The 18,574-nt window shown below is 48.4% G+C and overlaps 1 pseudogene; it reads left to right on the forward strand.

Moving 5' to 3' along the window:
- The first annotated feature begins 16,795 nt into the window (after window positions 1-16,795).
- Window positions 16,796-17,548, forward strand: LOC102133190 (ubiquitin-conjugating enzyme E2 L3 pseudogene; annotated as a pseudogene).
- The last annotated feature ends 1,026 nt before the right edge of the window (window positions 17,549-18,574 follow it).

Below are 18,574 nucleotides of genomic sequence, written 5' to 3' on the forward strand. Positions count from 1 at the left end.
CCTGTCTCAAAAAAAAAAAGACTATAATGGGAAAAGAAAGCCAACAATACCAAATGCTGCTGGAGATGCAGAGCAACTAGAACTCTGATGGATTGCTGGTGGGAACACAAACTGGTGCAGGCACTTTGGATTACAGTCTCACAATTTCTTGTAAAGTTAAACATACTTATAGTAAAACCCCAGAAGGCTGGGTGTAGTGCTCACATCTGTAATCCCAAAACTGTGGGCCACTGACGTGGTAGGATCACTTGAGGCTACGAGTTTGAGACCAGCCTGGGCAATACAGTGAGACTGCCCCAGTCCCATCTCTACAAAAAAATTCAAAATTAGCCAAGCATGATGGTGCATACCGGTAGTCCCAGCTACTCATGAGGCTGAGGTGGGAGGGTTTCCTGAGCCCAGGAGTTTGGGGTTACAGTGAGCTAGGATCTGGCCACTATACTGCAGCCTGGGTGACAGAGCAAGATCCTTTCTCTAATAATAATAATAATAACATGTAATGGTGCCGTGGCAGCTAGGAAGGGGAGTGAGCACAATAGAAATGATATTCCTTGCCCAGGTGTGGTGGCTTACACCTGTAATCCCTGCACTTTAGGAGGCCAAGGCGGGTGGATCACCTGAGGTCAGGAGTTCAAGACCAGCCTGGCCAACATGGTGAAACTCTGTCTCTACTAAAAATACAAAAATTAGCCTGGCGTGGTGGTTAGAGCCTGTAATCCCAGCTACTTGGGAGGCTGAGGCAGGAGAATCACTTGAAACCAGAGAGTGGAGGTTGCAGTAAGCTGAGATCGTGCCACTGCACTCCAGCCTGGGCAACAAAAGCAAAACTCTGTCTCAAATTTAAATAAAGGAAATGACATTCCTTAAGGGCCAGTGACCTTTCATGCTTAGCCCCAAAGTGTTTGGTGATTTGAGGGTGATAGTCCTACTTTGAATAGTAATAACAAAATCCAGCGATCCCATTTCTGCTCATTTATTTACCAGCTGAAATGAAAATGTATATTCACACAAAAATCTGTATATAAATGTCTGTAGTAGCTTTATTTGTAATCAGCAGGAACGGAAAAGAACCCAAATGTCCTTCAACTGGTGAATGGATAAACAAATCTTGGTACCTCCATACAATGGAACACTACTCAGCAATAAACATTGCTACTATATGTATTATGCTGACTGAAAGAAAACTCAAAAGGCTACACACTCTATCATTCTGTGTGTAGAACATCTCCAAAAGGCAAAACTTTGGGGACTAAAGAGAGTGGGCAGAAGGACTGACACAGGAATTGGGTGGTAATTAAATTATTCTATGTCTTGATTGTGATGTCAGTTACATGACTTCAGCATTCATCAAAATTTGCAGGGCCATACTTGTGGAACCATAAAAAAGGTAACTTTTGCTGTAAGTTGCCTTGTTTTAAAAGAAGAATTCAGATCTCCAGGCTCCCAGCCCAGCATGCTTGTCACTGCACCCTCTCCAGGTGCTGTGCGATCTGTGGGCCAAAGTTCTGCCAGTGATTCTTAAGCTTATCTGGGTTTAGAAATCCTTTCCAAGAAAGCTGAGGCTCAGAGAGGGAGAGGAACTCACCCAAGATCACACAGCCAGTTAGTGAGAAAGCTAGGATGAGTTATTCAATCTTCTGACCCACATCCTGAGCTTTTTGCATGTCACCACGTTTCATCATTCACCTTTATGTTTCCTTGGAAATAATTTTTGGTTTATTAATCACATTTAGGTGGTAAAAATGTGATGTAGCACATCAGCAGGGGAGGATGCTTGCTCCCCTGGCCAACATTCAGGGAACCACCCAGGGCACAAGAGGAAAGCCTGGGTGAAAATCACAGCTCCGCCTCTTGTAGCCCTGTAACCTCAGACAAGTGCCGTGACCGCCCTGAGCTTCAACTCCTCCAATTGTGAGATAGAGATAGAAATACCAGTGCCACTATGGGAGGCCAAGGCGGGTGGATCACAAGGTCGGGAGTTCAAGACCAGCCTGACCAGCATGGTGAAACCCCGTCTCTACCAAAAATAACAAAAAATTAGCCGGACTTGGTGGCAGGCATCTGTAATCCCAGCTACTCAGGAGGCTGAGGTAGGAGAATTGCTTGAACCTGGGAGGCGGAGGTTGCAGTGAGCTGAGATCGCGCCACTGCACTCCAGCCTGGGTGACAGAGTGAGATGACCTCTCAAAAACAAACAAACAAACAAACAACAACAAAAAAAAAACCAATACCTACTCTATATGATTTTCAGGAATGCTAAATAAGATAAACCATAGACAGCACCTAAGTGCCGGGCTCATTACATGTCCTCAATAAATAAATGATAGCTATTTTTATTATTCCTATTAACTACCCAGGGACTCAGACTGAACCACTATGCAGGGTGACAACAGCGGCTCAAATAAAACCGTGGAAACCACTCCTTGACCCCGTGATCTCAGTGGGACTGTGAGTGTGCCACAGTAGGAACTTCGATACAGGGAGTGTGTTTAGGAAAGGAAGGACAGGGTAAGGTGGTCCAGGAGTGTCCCATTGCAACCACTGACTGCCTTGTAGCCTTTGGCAAGTCCCTGCTTCTCTCTGGGTCCCAGTCTCCTCCTACTGATGGAATTGAACTAAATGATCTCCAAGTGCCCTTTCAGCTCATGGCAGGGATCTCAAAAGTCAGGGTGCCTAAGGAGTTTGTCAAAATGCTAATCCCCAGGCCCACCATGGATTCTGGAGCAAGGTATGGAAATCTGCAGTTTACACTCACATACCCCCAGGGGTACACTTTAGAAAGAGCTAGGCTTGTTGCTCCCTGACACCATGTGCAATCACCCTTCTGGGCCCTTGCACATGCTGTTCGTTCCCGCTGCTTAGAACATTTTTATCCAGATCTCTATCTGGTTAACAGTACTCACTCTTCAAAACGCTGCTCAGAGTCCCTTCCTCCAGCCTTCCCTGATTTCTACGTCCTCCAACTGGATTGGGCACCCGCAGCACTCTAGGCTTCCGCTTCTTTCTTAGCATATACACCACATCATGGTGATTGTTCTTTTAAAATTATGCACACATTTTCCTTGCAAAAACTGAAAACATGGCAATGGAACACTAATCCCCTTGACAACCTGCCCCACTGTTTAATGTACTTTCTTCCAGACACATTTCAGTGCATTTACAAATATATCCCTGGTGTATCAAAAAGCTAGGATACTGTTTGTGGAATTTTATTTTGCATAACTGGTATTATCCTTGCTTTTCCCTCATAGGATGCATAGGAGACCCATCTGCATCGGTACCCACCGTGTTCTGTTTAAGTATGCACAGCATACCAGAATGGGCCCATACCTCCACAGACTTAACCACCCCTCTCTTAATGAACATCTTCCCTTCACAATTGTGTTTTTTATCTCCACCTTTCTCCCTCAACTGTCCGCTGTTTGATCCGAATAACAGGTTCTGGAGTCACTGCCTGAGTTCAAATGGCAACTGCCATAGGCAAGTTCCCACTCTCTCTGTCTCATCTGTGAAATGAGGGCAATGATAATTGAGACCTCACAGGTCTGCTCTGAGTTACAACAAAAAAGTACTTAGCCCAGGTTCCTGGTGCATAGTCGGTGCTCAATAAATGTTTGTTAGATGAATCAGCAGACGGATATGGGCAGAAAGCAAGTCCCATTGCATCCCCCAGAGCATAATGGCCCTAAATAATAATGTAAAGTGCCATGGTTAGCAGATAGGCAATGCCTGGCTTTAGAATGCCTACATTCTCCACAAGCTAAGAAGCACTGGAAGCTGGATTAGCATGGAGTTCCTTCTGGTCAACAAGGAGATCTGTATGGCAGGTTTGCCATTGACTTCTGTACAGCCTACAGCATAGTCACAGGGAGTTAAGTTAGGCGGCCAGGATTTGCCTAATGGTAAAAAGTCCAGCCTTGGAATCAGACAAATTCCAGACAGAACTGGGTTCAAGTCCGGTTCTGCTGTTTGCTAGGTGCACTGACCTTGGGAAGCTCCCTTAACCTCCCTGAGCCTCGGCTTCCTCCTGTGTAAAGTGGGCAAGTGCTGATGTATGTTTGGAAGGACATTATAAGGATAATGTGTAAACAGCTCGCCTTGGTGCCTGGGGTATTGATGTTGCTCAATTAATACTAGCTGGAGTGGTGATAGTGATGATGAAACAATGAAGAAGCAGGCTCGGGGAGGGTGTGGTGGACTCAAGATGGCAGCCAAGTCTTAATTACTTTCATCACTGAGGAGGGTGTCTAACTCCTCTTCCCTAGAATCTGTCCTGGCCTTAACGACTTCTTTGACCCATAGAATGTGGCACAGTGACATTCTAGGAATTCCAAGATAGGTTATAAGAAGTCTTGTAAGGCTGGGCATAGTGGCTCACACCTGTAATTCCAGAACTTTGGGAGGCCGAGGTGGGGGTATCAGATCTTTATAAAACCATCAGATCTCATGAGATTTATTCACTATCATGAGAACAGCACAGGAAGGACCCGCCCCCATGATTCAATTACCTCACACCAGGTCCCTCCCACAACATGTGGGAATTGTGGGAGCTACAGCTCAGGATGAGATTTGGGTGGGGACACAGCCACAGCGTATCGGCTGGTTACCTTAGAATAAAATAAGTTCAGTGTTTTCCATCTTTTTCTTACTTGTTGAAACCCCATTTCACATGGTCTTGGGAAGCAGAATTTATTCCAGTGAGTCACCATGAAGGCATGAGCTTTCACATGTGCTTTCAGCAGCTCAGACATCCTGGCCCTGGAGAAGCCCTTTCATGAGTCTTTCTCCACAAAGCGCCCTCCTCAACTACTCCTGAGCAAGCAAGCTGTGTCTCTCTGCTTCTGGGGGTATCATGGGAAGCATGGAAAGGAATAACCTTGGATCCAATAGTGCTTCGTTTAAAACTCAATTCTGCTACTCACTTGCTGTGTGATCTTGGGTGAGTTACTTGTCTCTCTGGTCTTCATCACTTCCACTACTAAAATAAAAAAGGAGACAATATTATCTGTCTCAGGAAATTTTGACATAAATTATATATGATGTTAGTACAGAGTAAGTCTTCAGGAAGTAGTAATTATTGTTATTAATAATAGCAAAATGGCCTGGCGCAGGGGCTCATGCCTGTAATCCCAGCACTTTGGGAGGCCCAGGCAGGGGTCTCCTGAGGTCAGGAGTTCGAGACCAGTCTGGTCAACATGGTGAAACACCATCTCTACCAAAAATGCAAAAATTAGCCAGGCACAGTGGCGCGCACCAGTAATCCCAGCTACTCAGAAGGCTGAGGCTGGAGAATCGCTTGAACTCAGGAGGTGGAGATTGCAGTGGGCTGAGATCATGCCACTGCACTCCAGCCTGGGCGACAGAGCAAGACTTCATCTCAAAATAATAATAATAATAATAATAGCAAAACAAGAAGGATTCATTGAGTCCAAGAGATCAAGTCTGCAGTGAGCTATGACTGCATCACTGCACTCCAGACTGGGCAATAAAGTTAGCCTCTGTCTCTGAAAAAATAAAAATAAATTATAAATAAAAATAATAGATCGGGCACCATGGCTCATGCCTGTTATCCCAGCACTTTGGGAGGCTGAGGCAGGTGGATCACCTGAGGTCAGGAGTTTGAGACCAGCCTGACCAACATGGTGAAACCGTGTCTCTACTGAAAACACAAAAATTAGCCAGGCATGGTAGCACGCCTGTAGTCCCAGCTACTTGGGAGGCTGAGGCAGGAAAATCACTTGAACCTGGGAGATGGAGGTTGTGGTGAGCCGAGATTGCGCCATTGCACTCCAGCCTGGGCGACAAGAGCGAAACTCTGTCTCAGAAAAAATAAAACAATAAAAAAAGCAAAACATTTAGCACAATGCCTTGCATAGAACAAGCAGGCACTGAATAAATATTTGTTGAAATTTTGTAAGTTCAAGTCAATGTCATGAAAATGAGGTGAGGGGGAAACTGTGGTATATTTTTAAACATATAACATTTTTAAACATACTGTAAAAAGTATTTTAAACTTTTTACAATATTTAAAAGATATAAATCAATGCAAAGAGTAGACTTTGTTTGGACCTTCATTACTATAAGCCAACTGTAAACACAGTCTTTTTGGCATTCGGAAAATTTTAATTTGACTTGAGTATCAGGTGACATTAAGGAACTTTTAATTTTGGTAAGTGTAATAATCACTTTGTGACTAGATTATGCAAGAAATTGCTTCTCTGTTTTTGAAATGCATACTGATGACTCTGGAGGTGACAGACACCATGTCTGAGATTTGCTTTATAATACCCTCCCCTTAAAAAAAGAAAATTAAAGATGGGTAAGGTTAGATGAAGTAAGTATGGCAAAACGTTGATGCTTATTGAAGTTGGGTAATGGATACATGGATGTCAGTTGCACTCTGTACTTTCGTGTATGTTTGGAAATGATCACAATTTTAAAAAATAAAAAACTTAAAAACAACCAAAAAAATGAGGCTGGACACAGTGGCTCACGCCTGTAATACCAGCACTTTGAGAGGCCAAGGAAGGGAAGGAGGATCACATCGAGCCCAGGAGTCCAAGACCAGCCTAGGCAACATAGACCTCCACCTCTTCAAAAAAGTTTAAAAATTAACCAGACATGGTGGTACTCCCTGGTACTCTCAGGAGGCTGAGGCAGGAGGATTGTTTGAGCCCAGGAGGCTGAGGCTGTAGTGAGCTGTGATGGTGCCACTGCATTCCAGCCTGGGTGACAGAGTGAGACCCTGTCTTAAAACACACACACGGCCGGGCGCGGTGGCTCAAGCCTGTAATCCCAGCACTTTGGGAGGCCGAGACGGGCGGATCACGAGGTCAGGAGATCGAGACCATCCTGGCTAACACCGTGAAACCCCGTCTCTACTAAAAATACAAAAAACTAGCCGGGCGAGGTGGCGGGCGCCTGTAGTCCCAGCTACTCCGGAGGCTGAGGCAGGAGAATGGCCTAAACCCGGGAGGCGGAGCTTGCAGTGAGCTGAGATCCGGCCACTGCACTCCAGCCCGGGCTACAGAGCAAGACTCCGTCTCAAAAAAAAAAAAAAAACACACACACACACACACACACACGCCTCTTCTTCTTGTCCAGGAACTTGGTTCTCACTCACTGGGGCTCCTGACTAAGTAAGGCACAGGCTTGATGGTGAGCTGAACAGCCCATGATGCAGTTAAATTGGGAGTCTCAACCAAAATGCCTCCTAGGCACAGGGGTCTCCTGGCGGGGACGGTTTCCCATCTGGAGCCACACAGACTGATGGAATACCCCACGGACTCCCCACCCCACCATGCCCACTTCAACACACACAAAACTGGCCCCAGGACTAGTAGAAAACCAGAGCTGCTTCTGACACAACCCCTAATTAGAGGAGGCCTGGTTGGGATTAAACTTCTTTTTTTTTTTTTTTTTTTTTTTTTGAGACGGAGTCTCGCTCTGTCGCCCAGGCTGGAGTGCACTGGCCGGATCTCAGCTCACTGCAAGCTCTGCCTCCCGGGTTTACGCCATTCTCCTGCCTCAGCCTCCCGAGTAGCTGGGACTACAGGCGCCCGCCACCTCGCCCGGCTAAGTTTTTGTATTTTTTTTAGTAGAGACGGGGTTTCACCGTGTCAGCCAGGATGGTCTCGATCTCCTGACCTCGTGATCCGCCCGTCTCGGCCTCCAAAGTGCTGGGATTACAGGCTTGAGCCACCGCGCCCGGCCGGAGGGATTAAACTTCTTAAGTACATTATTAATTCAGGCTAGAGACCCATTGTGATGTGGCTGTTTATGACGACATCTAGAATTTGTGGTCACTTCAGAAATACCCACCATTTGAGAAGTCTGCCACGAACATTGGGAAGTTCCTTGAGGTCACTGGGATCCCCGGGCTACCCCTGGAGAACGCCTGGTTGGATCAAAAGGAAGGAACACAGCAGGGTGGGAAGGTGCACTGGGAAGGGAGTCAGGAGCCCCAAGCTCCACTCCTGATCCTGCAGCCTCTTTGGCAATGACCGCGGATAAGGCACTCAGGCAGGGTTAGAGGGGGACCTCTGGAGTTGCACAGACCAGGCACAGAACTGGTGCCAATTCTGGGAGAATCAAAATGACGTCCAAGCTCTTTCACTCACCTACTTTGCCCGTCTAGGCCTTGGTTTCCTCTTCTACCAAATGGGGAGGTGGACCTTCCTGAGGTCCAAATGTATGTCACCTCCCTGACCTCCCTAAGGGGGGTCCCACTCATTCACTCACTGCCCCCACCCTTTGCCCAGTTTGCAATCACACAGTTATGCTTACTTGCTTATCCCCCGTGTCCCTCTCCAGCCGTCCCCACCCCAACTCTCAGCTCCAGTGGTTGGGCTCCATTTTATCCCCGTTCTTTTTTTTTTTTTTTTTTTCTTGAGACAGAGTCTCGCTCTGTCACCCAGGCTGGAGTGCAGTGGCGCGATCTCGGCTCACTGCAAGCTCCGCCTCCCGGGTTCATGCCATTCTCCTGCCTCAGCCTGTGGAGTAGCTGGGACTACAGGTGCCCGCCACCACGACCGGCTAATTTTTTGTATTTTTAATAGAGACAGGGTTTCACTATGTTAGCCAGGATGGTCTCAATCTCCTGATCTCGTGATCCACCCGTCTCGGCCTCCCAAAGTGCTGGGATTACAGGTGTGAGCCACCGCGCCCGGCCTTTATCCCCGTTCTATCCCTGGCACCCAGCCCTGTGCCTGACAAAGTAGGCCTTCAGTAAATATTTATTGGATGGAACCATGAACAGGTCTTGGCCCTGTGTTGACACTTAGTAAGTGCTCAGTAAATTACAGTTATGAATATGATCATTCTTACTATTATTTCTGGGTTTCAGTTTCTTCTCTGAAACATGAAGTTGCTCTTACTTATACCTCTAGAAGTATCCTGAGAATTGACGGGATTAGTGTTTGGAATAGCCTTGGTGAGCCAAGATGTAATGCAAAGAATTGCTGGCACTCCTTGCCTAGAATGCCAAGCCAATGCCAGTGAGCTGCCAGGCTGTAGGGAAACAAGGTTAAAATGGGTGCAGGGGCCGGGCGCGGTGGCTCAAGCCTGTAATCCCAGCACTTTGGGAGGCCGAGACGGGCGGATCACGAGGTCAGGAGATCGAGACCATCCTGGCTGACACGGTGAAACCCCGTCTCTACTTTAAAAATACAAAAAACTAGCCGGGCGAGGTGGCGGCGCCTGTAGTCCCAGCTACTCGGGAGGCTGAGGCAGGAGAATGGCGTGAACCCGGGAGGCGGAGCTTGCAGTGAGCTGAGATCCGGCCACTGCACTCCAGCCTGGGCGGCAGAGCGAGACTCCGTCTCAAAAAAAAAAAAAAAAAAATGGGTGCAGGGCACCAGGCACGGTGGCTCACGCCTGTAATCCCAGCACTTTGGGAGGCCGAGGCGGGTGAATCACGAGGTCAGAAGATCCAGACCATCCTGACTAACATGGTGAAACCCCATCTCTACTAAAAATACAAAAAATTAGCCAGGCGTGGTGGCGGGCGCCTGTAGTCCCAGCTACTCTGGAGGCTGAGGCAGGAGAATGGTGTGAACCCGGGAGGAGGAACTTGCAGTGAGCCGAGATCGCGCCACTGCACTATGGCCTGGGCGACAGAGCGAGACTCTGTCTCAAAAAAAAAAAACAAAAACATGGGTGCAGGGCCACAACCTAAGCACAGCAGGGGAGGCATCTCTGTGAGATGTTGGGCATGGTCTTTCTTTGCTTTGCTTTTCATTCTTCATGCAAGGGTTATGACTTTTATACCGTTGCACAACAAATAAAAGGGATTCGTATTTCACAGTTTTCAAGAATCTTTTCACCATTCTAGCCTGGGTCTGACAATTGTGGTTTCCCCCTCTGGAATGATACATGAAGACACTCAGGAAAGAGCACTGAAGTGAAGAGGAGTCCTCAGCTATGATTATGGGGACACCTACACACTCCTGGGTAGAGTACAGAAGACAAGCCATTCCCAAGGCTGTGGGAGACAAAAATCAGTGGGGATGGTGGAACAAAATGCTACTGTTTATCTCCATCATCCAAGATCTATTCTCTCCTTCTACCTTAGCAACAGAACAGAATTGTCAATGTGCCCAGTTGAAAAACTGAATTTCCCAGTCATCTTTGCGCATAGAGGAGACCAACAAGATTGAAGCAAAAGTCATCAGTTAGGACTTTCAGGAAAGTACCTGAAAGACAACTGACTAGGAGGGCGAGAGACAGATTGATGCTGCTTTTTTTTTTGCTTTTCTCCTCCTTCTTTACATAATACTAGAACTCAGATGCAATGGCTGGAGCTCCAACAGCTATCTTGGACCATGAAGTGACCTCAAGAATAGAAGCCATGTACTAAAGATGGCAGAGCAGAAGGAGCCTAGGCTCTGGATGATATCATAGAGCAGCCATCCCCGTCATAGACTGTCTAGCTGTAGGTTCTCAGGATGGGAGAAATTTGAAACTCAAATTTGTTGGAACAACATTAGTCAGATTTGTGTGATTGCATGCTCAACACAATTTGTCACAGGCACAGGACTGATGGAGGAAAGGGTTTGGCACAGTATCCAACACATAGTGAGTAAATACATGGATGAAATAATTAACTATTGGCCCAGCGCAGTGACTCACACCTGTAATCCCAGTACTTTGGGAGGCCAAGGTGGGTGGATCACTCAAGGTCAGGAGTTCGAGACCAGCCTGGCCAACATGGTGAAACCCCATCACTTCTAACAATACAAAAATCAGCCAGGTGTGGTGGCGCCTGCCTATAATCCCAGCTACTCAGAAGGCTGAGGCACGAGAATCGCTTGAACCTGAGAGGAGGAGGTTGTAGTGAGCCGAGATCGCACCACTGCACTCCAGCCCCGGTGACAGAGTGAGACTCTGTCTTACACACACACACACACACACACACACACACACACACACAAAAGAAAGAAAGAAAAAGAAAAGAAATAATTAACTATTGAGTAAGCTCAGGAAGGAAGGGTAGAAGGGAGGGAGGAAGAAGGAAGGGAAAGAAAAAGAGGAAGAGAGGCTGGGCATAGTGGCTTACACCTGTAATCCCAGCACTTTGGGATGCCGAGGCGGGTGGATCACTTGAGAGGCCAGGAGTTCAAGACCAGTCTAGCCAATATAGCAAAACTTCGTCTCTACTAAAAACACAAAAATTAGCCAGGCATGATGGTGCATGCCTGCAATCCCAGCTACTTGGGAGGCTGAGGCCCGAGAGTCGCTTGAACCCGGGAGGTGGAGGTTGCAGTGAGCCGAGATAGTGCCACTGCACTCCAGTCTGGACAAAAGAGCAAGACCTGTCTCAAAAAAAAAAAAAAAAAAAAAAAAAAAAAAAGCAGGGGATTGGGTGGGGAAAGGAAGAGGAAGAAGGAGGCAGTCTGTGATAGCTTGAGAACATTTCTCTGTTCTGCAAGTGGGCTGAGGGTTTGAAACGAGGGATCTTTTGGGCAAATTCAAGCCCCGACCCACTCCGTGCCTCACCCTTAGGTCACCTTCCTAGAAGAAGCCATCATTACCATGTGCTCAACGACCCCACTGTCCCGGGTGCCGAGAGCTGACTCAGCACGGAGCAGGGGCCAGACCAGCAAGCAGCCTGGCCCCGGCCCCGCGTCTGCTGCTGAGAGGCACTGCCGAAGCCTCCTTTCCTGGCTGCGCTAGTTTCTTCATCTTGACAGTAACACAGACCCTCTGGAAAGGTCTTTCCCACTGTGAATCCTACGGTAAGATGTTTTCAAACTCGCCCCAGAGGTGGCTCTCCTATGAGAAATGTAATCCTTATGTGCTGAGCAGGCACATTTTCCATCAGGACAGCCCAGAAAGGCTGATATTACAACAGACATGGAGACTGAAGTTCCCTGGCACCCAAAGCTGAGGAGGGCAGAGCCAGCTTTTGGACCCTTGAGGGTCTGGGACACCAAAGCCATGTTTTCAGCCTCTGCATTTTACTCCCTTTCCAGACTTTTTTCTTCATCCCCTCCCTGGGTTGAGGCCCTGACAAGAGGAAGAAGCTGTATGGGAGTTGGGGACAAGTTGAGGGTCGTCCATGCCCCCAACACACACCCCGCCTCTGTCCCCAGCCTCTTCCCATCTCTGGTTCCAGTCCAAAGGCAGCTCTGGCCCACTCAGCCCCACCCAGGCGCCTCTGGGGGGAAAACAAATAACAATAAAATGGTAATAACCGGCTAAGCAAGAGCATGGGCAACAGCTTTAGCCAATTAACATTCCTTCAGGGTTTGAGGCAGCCCCCTTCAGCAGCACCTCATAAATGTCAGGAGGGACTTGGAGGCGACTGGGGTTTCTCTGTGGCCTGGCTAAGACCAGCTCCCTGAGCTGGAGTTGTCCAAGTGGCTTCTCCAGGAAGACAGGGGTACACACAGCCATCCAGGGGCTGGAAGGAAGCCAGAGTGAACACCCTTACCGGGAGCCCTAGTCAGCATCACCTGGGTGGGGGACAGATTTATGGTGCTAACCAGAGGCCCAAGAACCTTCCTGATCCCAGCCTGGGGTGTGGTGGGCCTTTCTGCACCGAGAAGCAGCGGCAAGGCATGGTCAACCCCTCCCTGCTCTGACAAGAGATTATAAAGCCTCAACCAATCTCCTCTCTTTGACCAACTGCGCTGTGGTGGTTAATTTATGTCAGCTCAACTAGGCCCCAGGGTGCCCAGATATTTGGCTCCCCACGATTTCTGGGTGTGTCCATGAGGGTGTTTCTGGATGAGATTAGCATTTGAATCGGTGGATTGAGTAAGGCAGACTAGCCTCCCCATGTGGGAGGACCTCTTCTGATCCACTGAAGTCCCGAATAGAACAAAAGGCTGAATAAGAAAAAATGTTCTCTCTTTCTGCTGGGACATTGGTTTTCTCCTACCTTCAGACTCAGGCTGGGACTGGAACTTACACAATTCATTGGCTCTCGTGGGTCTCACGCCTTCAGACTCAGCCTGGGCTCCCCTGGGTCTCCAGCTTGCAGCAGATCTGAAGACTGGTCGGCCTCCAAAAGCACGTGAGCCAATTCCTTATAGCAAATCTCTTTATATGTCTATTTTCTATATCCATACCTATATCTTCTTCCCTTTACTCTGAATGCCTAGTCCATATACCTTAGCTTGTGGAAGGGATCTCCCCAGTTCGTACTTCTTCCTCCCTCTAAGCTCAGATTCCCTGATACCCCAAGCAGAGCCTGGACCCCTCTGATTCCCTCTCATTCCTCTCCATATTTTTCTTTCATAGCACATCTTAGATTGCATGTCGGTTACTTTCTGTCTTCCCCAGGAGACTGTATGTCGAAGGCAGGGGCAGGGTCTGGTATACACACTGTTGAGAGCCCACCATAGTGCCTTGAGAATGGGTGAATAAACAAGTGGACAATGCCCACTTCTGCCTGAAGGCTCCCAAATGCCCAGTGGGATGGAGGGTTTCCTGGAGTCCCTGTGTGGTCCCTTTAGGGCAGCCCTTCTTAAAAACCAGAGGATCGGCCGGGCGCGGTGGCTCAAGCCTGTAATCCCAGCACTTTGGGAGGCCGAGACGGGCGGATCACAAGGTCAGGAGATCGAGACCATCCTGGCTAACACGGTGAAACCCCGTCTCTACTTAAAAAATACAAAAAACTAGCCGGGCGAGGTGGCGGACACCTGTAGTCCCAGCTACTCGGGAGGCTGAGGCAGGAGAATGGCGTGAACCCGGGAGGTGGAGCTTGCAGTGAGCTGAGATCCGGCCACTGCACTCCAGCTTGGGTGACAGAGCGAGACTCCGTCTCAAAAAAAAAAAAAAACCAGAGGATCCCAAACCTGCCAGTGTCAGAGAATCTCCTGGGCTGCTTGTGAAAATGCAGGTTCCTGGCTCCACGGCCAGAGATCCCGATGGCTGGGAAGATGCATTTTGGCAAGCAACTTGCAAGATTCCCATGCAGAAGAAAAGCAGTGGCCCCTGGAGGGTGGACCTGGAATCTTCTCTGGGTCCTCCCACCTCTGCCATAGTACCCTGTCTGGTAGAGGCTCCCTGGAAGATGTATCTCTCCCGGAGAGATGAGTGGAAAGGATGGGACTGGAAGTCACTAGGGTCTGACATCCAGCTTGAGCTCTGTCCCCTAAGGAGCGGTATGACCCTTGGCAAATTGCTTCCCCTTTTATTCATAAAATGGTGGGTATAATACATATTCCAAGGGCTGTAGCAGGAATAACTGGAATTTTATGCAGGGCTATAGAGTCATATGTAGTGTACTATCACTGTATTCACCATTATTGTTACTATCGTAGTGATTGGCAGTTTTGGACAGAATCAAAGAGGGCTTTGAATGCCAGAATGAAGGATGTACATTTAGATTTAATGTCACATACGTGTGTTTATTCATTCATTGATTCACGCAATGTTTACTGAGTTACTACCATGTTCCAGTCCCAGGTTCAGGCCCTGGGGATAGAGACACCGCACCTGGCCTGAGAAGTCTCCCCTGCCCAGGGGCCACAGTGATCACAGGGCCAGGCAGCTCATGTGGGTGAGCATCTAGGTGGGGCCTGCAGTGAACCAGGGCCAGAGTCCCCATCTGCAGAGGGCAATTGCCTCTCAGCCCCGTGCCAAAGAAGTCAGGCCAAGCGGGTTGGAGCTTCTGATTCTACAAAAGCAGCTCAGAATTTGTATATGGCTGTTCTGATTTTTAAATGTTGGCCTCTAAGGCCGGGTGCAGTGGCTCACGCCTATAATCCCAACACTTTGGGAGGCCGAGGCAGACGGATCACTTGAGGTCAGGAGTTTGAGACCAGCCTGGCCAACATGTGAAACCCCAACTCTACTAAAATACAAAAATTGGCCAGGCGTGGTGGCGGGTGCTTGTAATCCCAGCTACTCGGGAGGCTGAGGCAGGAGAATCGCTTGAACTTGAGGTTACATGAGCCGAGATTGCAGTGAGGGTGCAGTGAGCTGAGATTGTGCCACTGCACTCCAGCCTGGGTGACAGAGTGAGACTCTCAAAAAAAAAAAAAAAAAAAAAAAGTTGGCCTCTACTTTTAAAAGTTAGTTTAAGCTGAGAACTAAAGAACTGAGTGAGAATTACGCAGGCGCTGAGAGGGGCAAAGCCTATTGGCCTGTGGACTACCCTCCCCAGAGGAGTGGCTTGGCCCTGGATCCTAGATACTGCTTCTCCCTGGACAAATGTTCACTGGGACAAGAAGCCAGCCCTGGTCGAGCTTGGCCCACTCACCAGAAGGAATACCAATTCCGAGGAGGAACTGAAGGTGCTTCCAGAAGTGATCATCTGGGTGAAAGGTGACTTGGGAGTGCCATAGCTTGAGGGAGGAGGAGACAGAAGTCCAGAGAGGATTAAGACCAAAGCAAAGTTACACCGCAAATAACAGCCGAGCTGGAGTCAGAACACAGCCTACAAGCTCCCTGCCTAATGCTCTTCCCATTCTTCCAGGAAACCTCACCACGTGTCTGCTCTTGGCTTGCTGCTGCTCTGTTCACATCCTGAGGGACGCTGGGATTAGGGCCAGCCAGGCCTGGGATCAGTGGGCAGTGAAACACAGATACCAGCTTCACTTCTGAGAAGAGCAGATGTTCTAGCATGGAGGGTGGTCGGAGTGGAGGGGACAAATGGTCATAATATAAAAAGCTGTTGAGAGGACAGGCACAGTGGCTCACACCCATCATCCCAGCAATTTGGGAGGCTGAGGTGGGAGGATCAAAGGAGCCCAGGAGTTCAAGACCAGCCTGGTGAACATAGGGAGACACCATCTCTACCAAAAAAAAAAAAATTTTTTTTTTTTTAATTAGCTGCAGTGACCTGTGATCATGCCACTGCATTTCCAACCTGGATGACAGACCAAGACCCTGTCTCAAAACAAACAAACAACAACAACAAAATAACTGTCAAGGACCAGAAGCCACTAGAGGACCGAGGTGGAGTCGGAGCTTGCTTTGTACTCCCCTTTGCCCAACAGACACACACAGAACTCACTCGGGGCTGCACAGGTGAGACATGTGGAGGTTAAATGCGTGTTGACTGACAAACTTGCTGTCTTGACCGGACTTCATAGACTTCACCCATGGAGTGACTGCTCAGCCATGCTTGGTGGGCAGAAGTCAGTATCTCCCCTGTTCTGGCAGATCCACTTTGGGGAACCCGGGAGAGTGAGGGGATTTCTCCCAGCCGGTGTGTTTGGTACATCAAGACCAGCAGTGACCTCATAGCTGCCTCGGGCTGTCGCCACCTGCGCAGGTGGGAGTGAGGTGGGCGCTGACAGCTCCCTCCAGGTTGGGGCGGTAGGCTGGAGCCTAACGCCCTGGAGACAGAGGTCGTGCTCCTGGAGGCTGGGCTCCTGTAGGAGTCCTAGCACCGCCACGAGTCGCCTTGGACCACGCAGCTGCCAAGGTCCCGCGGCCCTTCCCCGCGCCTGGAGTGTGGGCATTGTGGGAGAGTGCCCCTTGAAGGCTCGCGGCCCCAAGTCCTGCGAAACAGATGTGCATGTTAAAAGCTGGCGTGGGCCGGGCGCGGTTGCTCACGCCTATAATCCCAGAACTTTGGGAGGCCTGGGAGGGTGGATAACCTGACGTTGGGAGTTCGAGACCAGCCTGGCCAACATGGTGAAACCCTGTTTCTACTTAAAAAATACAAAAATAGCTGGGCGTGGTGGTGGACGCCTGTGTTCCTGGCTACTCGAGAGGCTGAGACAGGAGAATCGCTTGAACCCGGGAGGTAGAGGTTGCAGTGAGCCCAGATGGCACCACTGCACTCCAGCCTGGGCGACAGAGTGAGATTTCGTCTCAAAAAAAAAAAAATTTTTTGACCAAATCCAAGATGGCGGCCAGCAGGAGGCTGATGAAGGAGCTTGAAGAAATCCGCAAATGTGGGATGAAAAACTTCCATAACATCCAGGTTGATGAAGCTAATTTATTGACTTGGCAAGGGCTTATTGTTCCTGGCAACCCTCCATATGATAAGGGGGCCTTCAGAATCGAAATCAACTTTCCAGCAGAGTACCCATTCAAACCACCGAAGATCACATTTAAAACAAAGATCTATCACCCGAACATCGACGAAAAGGGGCAGGTCTGTCTGCCAGTAATTAGCGCTGAAAACTGGAAGCCAGCAACCAAAACCGACCAAGTAATCCAGTCCCTCATAGCACTGGTGAATGACCCCCAGCCCGAGCACCCGCTTCGGGCTGACCTAGCTGAAGAATAATCTAAGGACAGTAAAAAATTCTGTAAGAATGCTGAAGAGTTTACAAAGAAATATGGGGAAAAGCGACCTGTGGACTAAAATCTGCCACGATTGGTTCCAGCAAGTGTGAGCAGAGGCCCCGTGCAGTGCATTCAGACACCCCGCAAAGCAGGACTCTGTGGAAATTGACACGTGCCACCGCCTGGCATTCGCTTGTGGCAGTTACTAACTTTCTACAGTTTTCTTAATCAAAAGTGGTCTAGGTAACCTGTAAAGAAAGGATTAAAAATTTAAGATGTAAAAAAATAAATAAATAAATAAAAATAAAAATAAATAAAAATAAAATAAATAAATAAATAAATAAATAAATAAAATTTTAAAAATGCTGGCGTGGTGGGAAGAGGAGAGCAGAAGGTGATGGGCGTTGGGAAGGCCACGGCGTCATTGATGAGCCAACCGCAATAAAGAATAAAGCGCATTTTGACTCTTCTGGTCCGCGTTTCTTTGTCTCCTCCTAGTGGACATCGAGGGAGCTTTAAAACACTTTAAAGGAGGAAGTTTAAGATACCTTTATTTTCCTTTTCCCTCCCACCCTCCCACTCTTCCTCCCTCCCTTTCTTCTTTACCTTGCTTTATTACTTGTCTTTCTTTCTTTTTCTCCTTCCCTCCCTCCCTTCTTCCTTCCTTCCTTTTTTCTCCTCCCTCCCTCCCTCCTTCTTCCTTCCCTCCTCTTCCCTCCTTCCTTCTTTCCCTTCTCCCTCCCAGCTTTCCAAAGTGCTGGGATTACAGGCATGAGCCCCCGCGCCCGGCTAACCAATCTTTTATTGATGGATGTTTAAGCAGCTTCCAATATTTTCTTATAAACAATATTGTAATGAACATCTTTCATTACATAAGGATAAATTCTCAAAGGGCAACCTCTAGGTTGAAGAGGTGACAACCTCTAGGTGCCATAGCACGTTAAATTTGGATACATATTGCTAAATTGCTGCCCAGGCAAGTTTAACCCACTCCCTACACCTCCCTCCAAGCAATGTATAGAGCATCTGTTTTTCCACTTACTCACAAACACTGGGAATTGTCATTTTTCTTCTTCTTTTTTTTTTTTTAAGAATAGAGGTGGGGTCTCACTATGTTGCCCAGGCTGGTCTCACTCCTGAGCTCAAATGGTCCTCCTACGTTGGCCTCCCAAAGTGCTAGGATTACAGGTGTGGTCTACCATGCCCAGCCATAATGGTCATTTTTAATTTCTGCCAGTCTGTTAGGTATAAAAAGTTATCTTTCACAGGCCAGGCACGGTGGCTCACGCCTGTAATCCCAGTACTTTGGGAGGCCGAGACGGGCGGATCACAAGGTCAGGAGATCGAGACCATCCTGGCTAACACGGTGAAACCTCGTCTC

This window comes from Macaca fascicularis, chromosome 6, assembly GCF_037993035.2.
Source record: "Macaca fascicularis isolate 582-1 chromosome 6, T2T-MFA8v1.1".
In the NCBI taxonomy this organism is placed as follows: domain Eukaryota; kingdom Metazoa; phylum Chordata; class Mammalia; order Primates; family Cercopithecidae; genus Macaca; species Macaca fascicularis.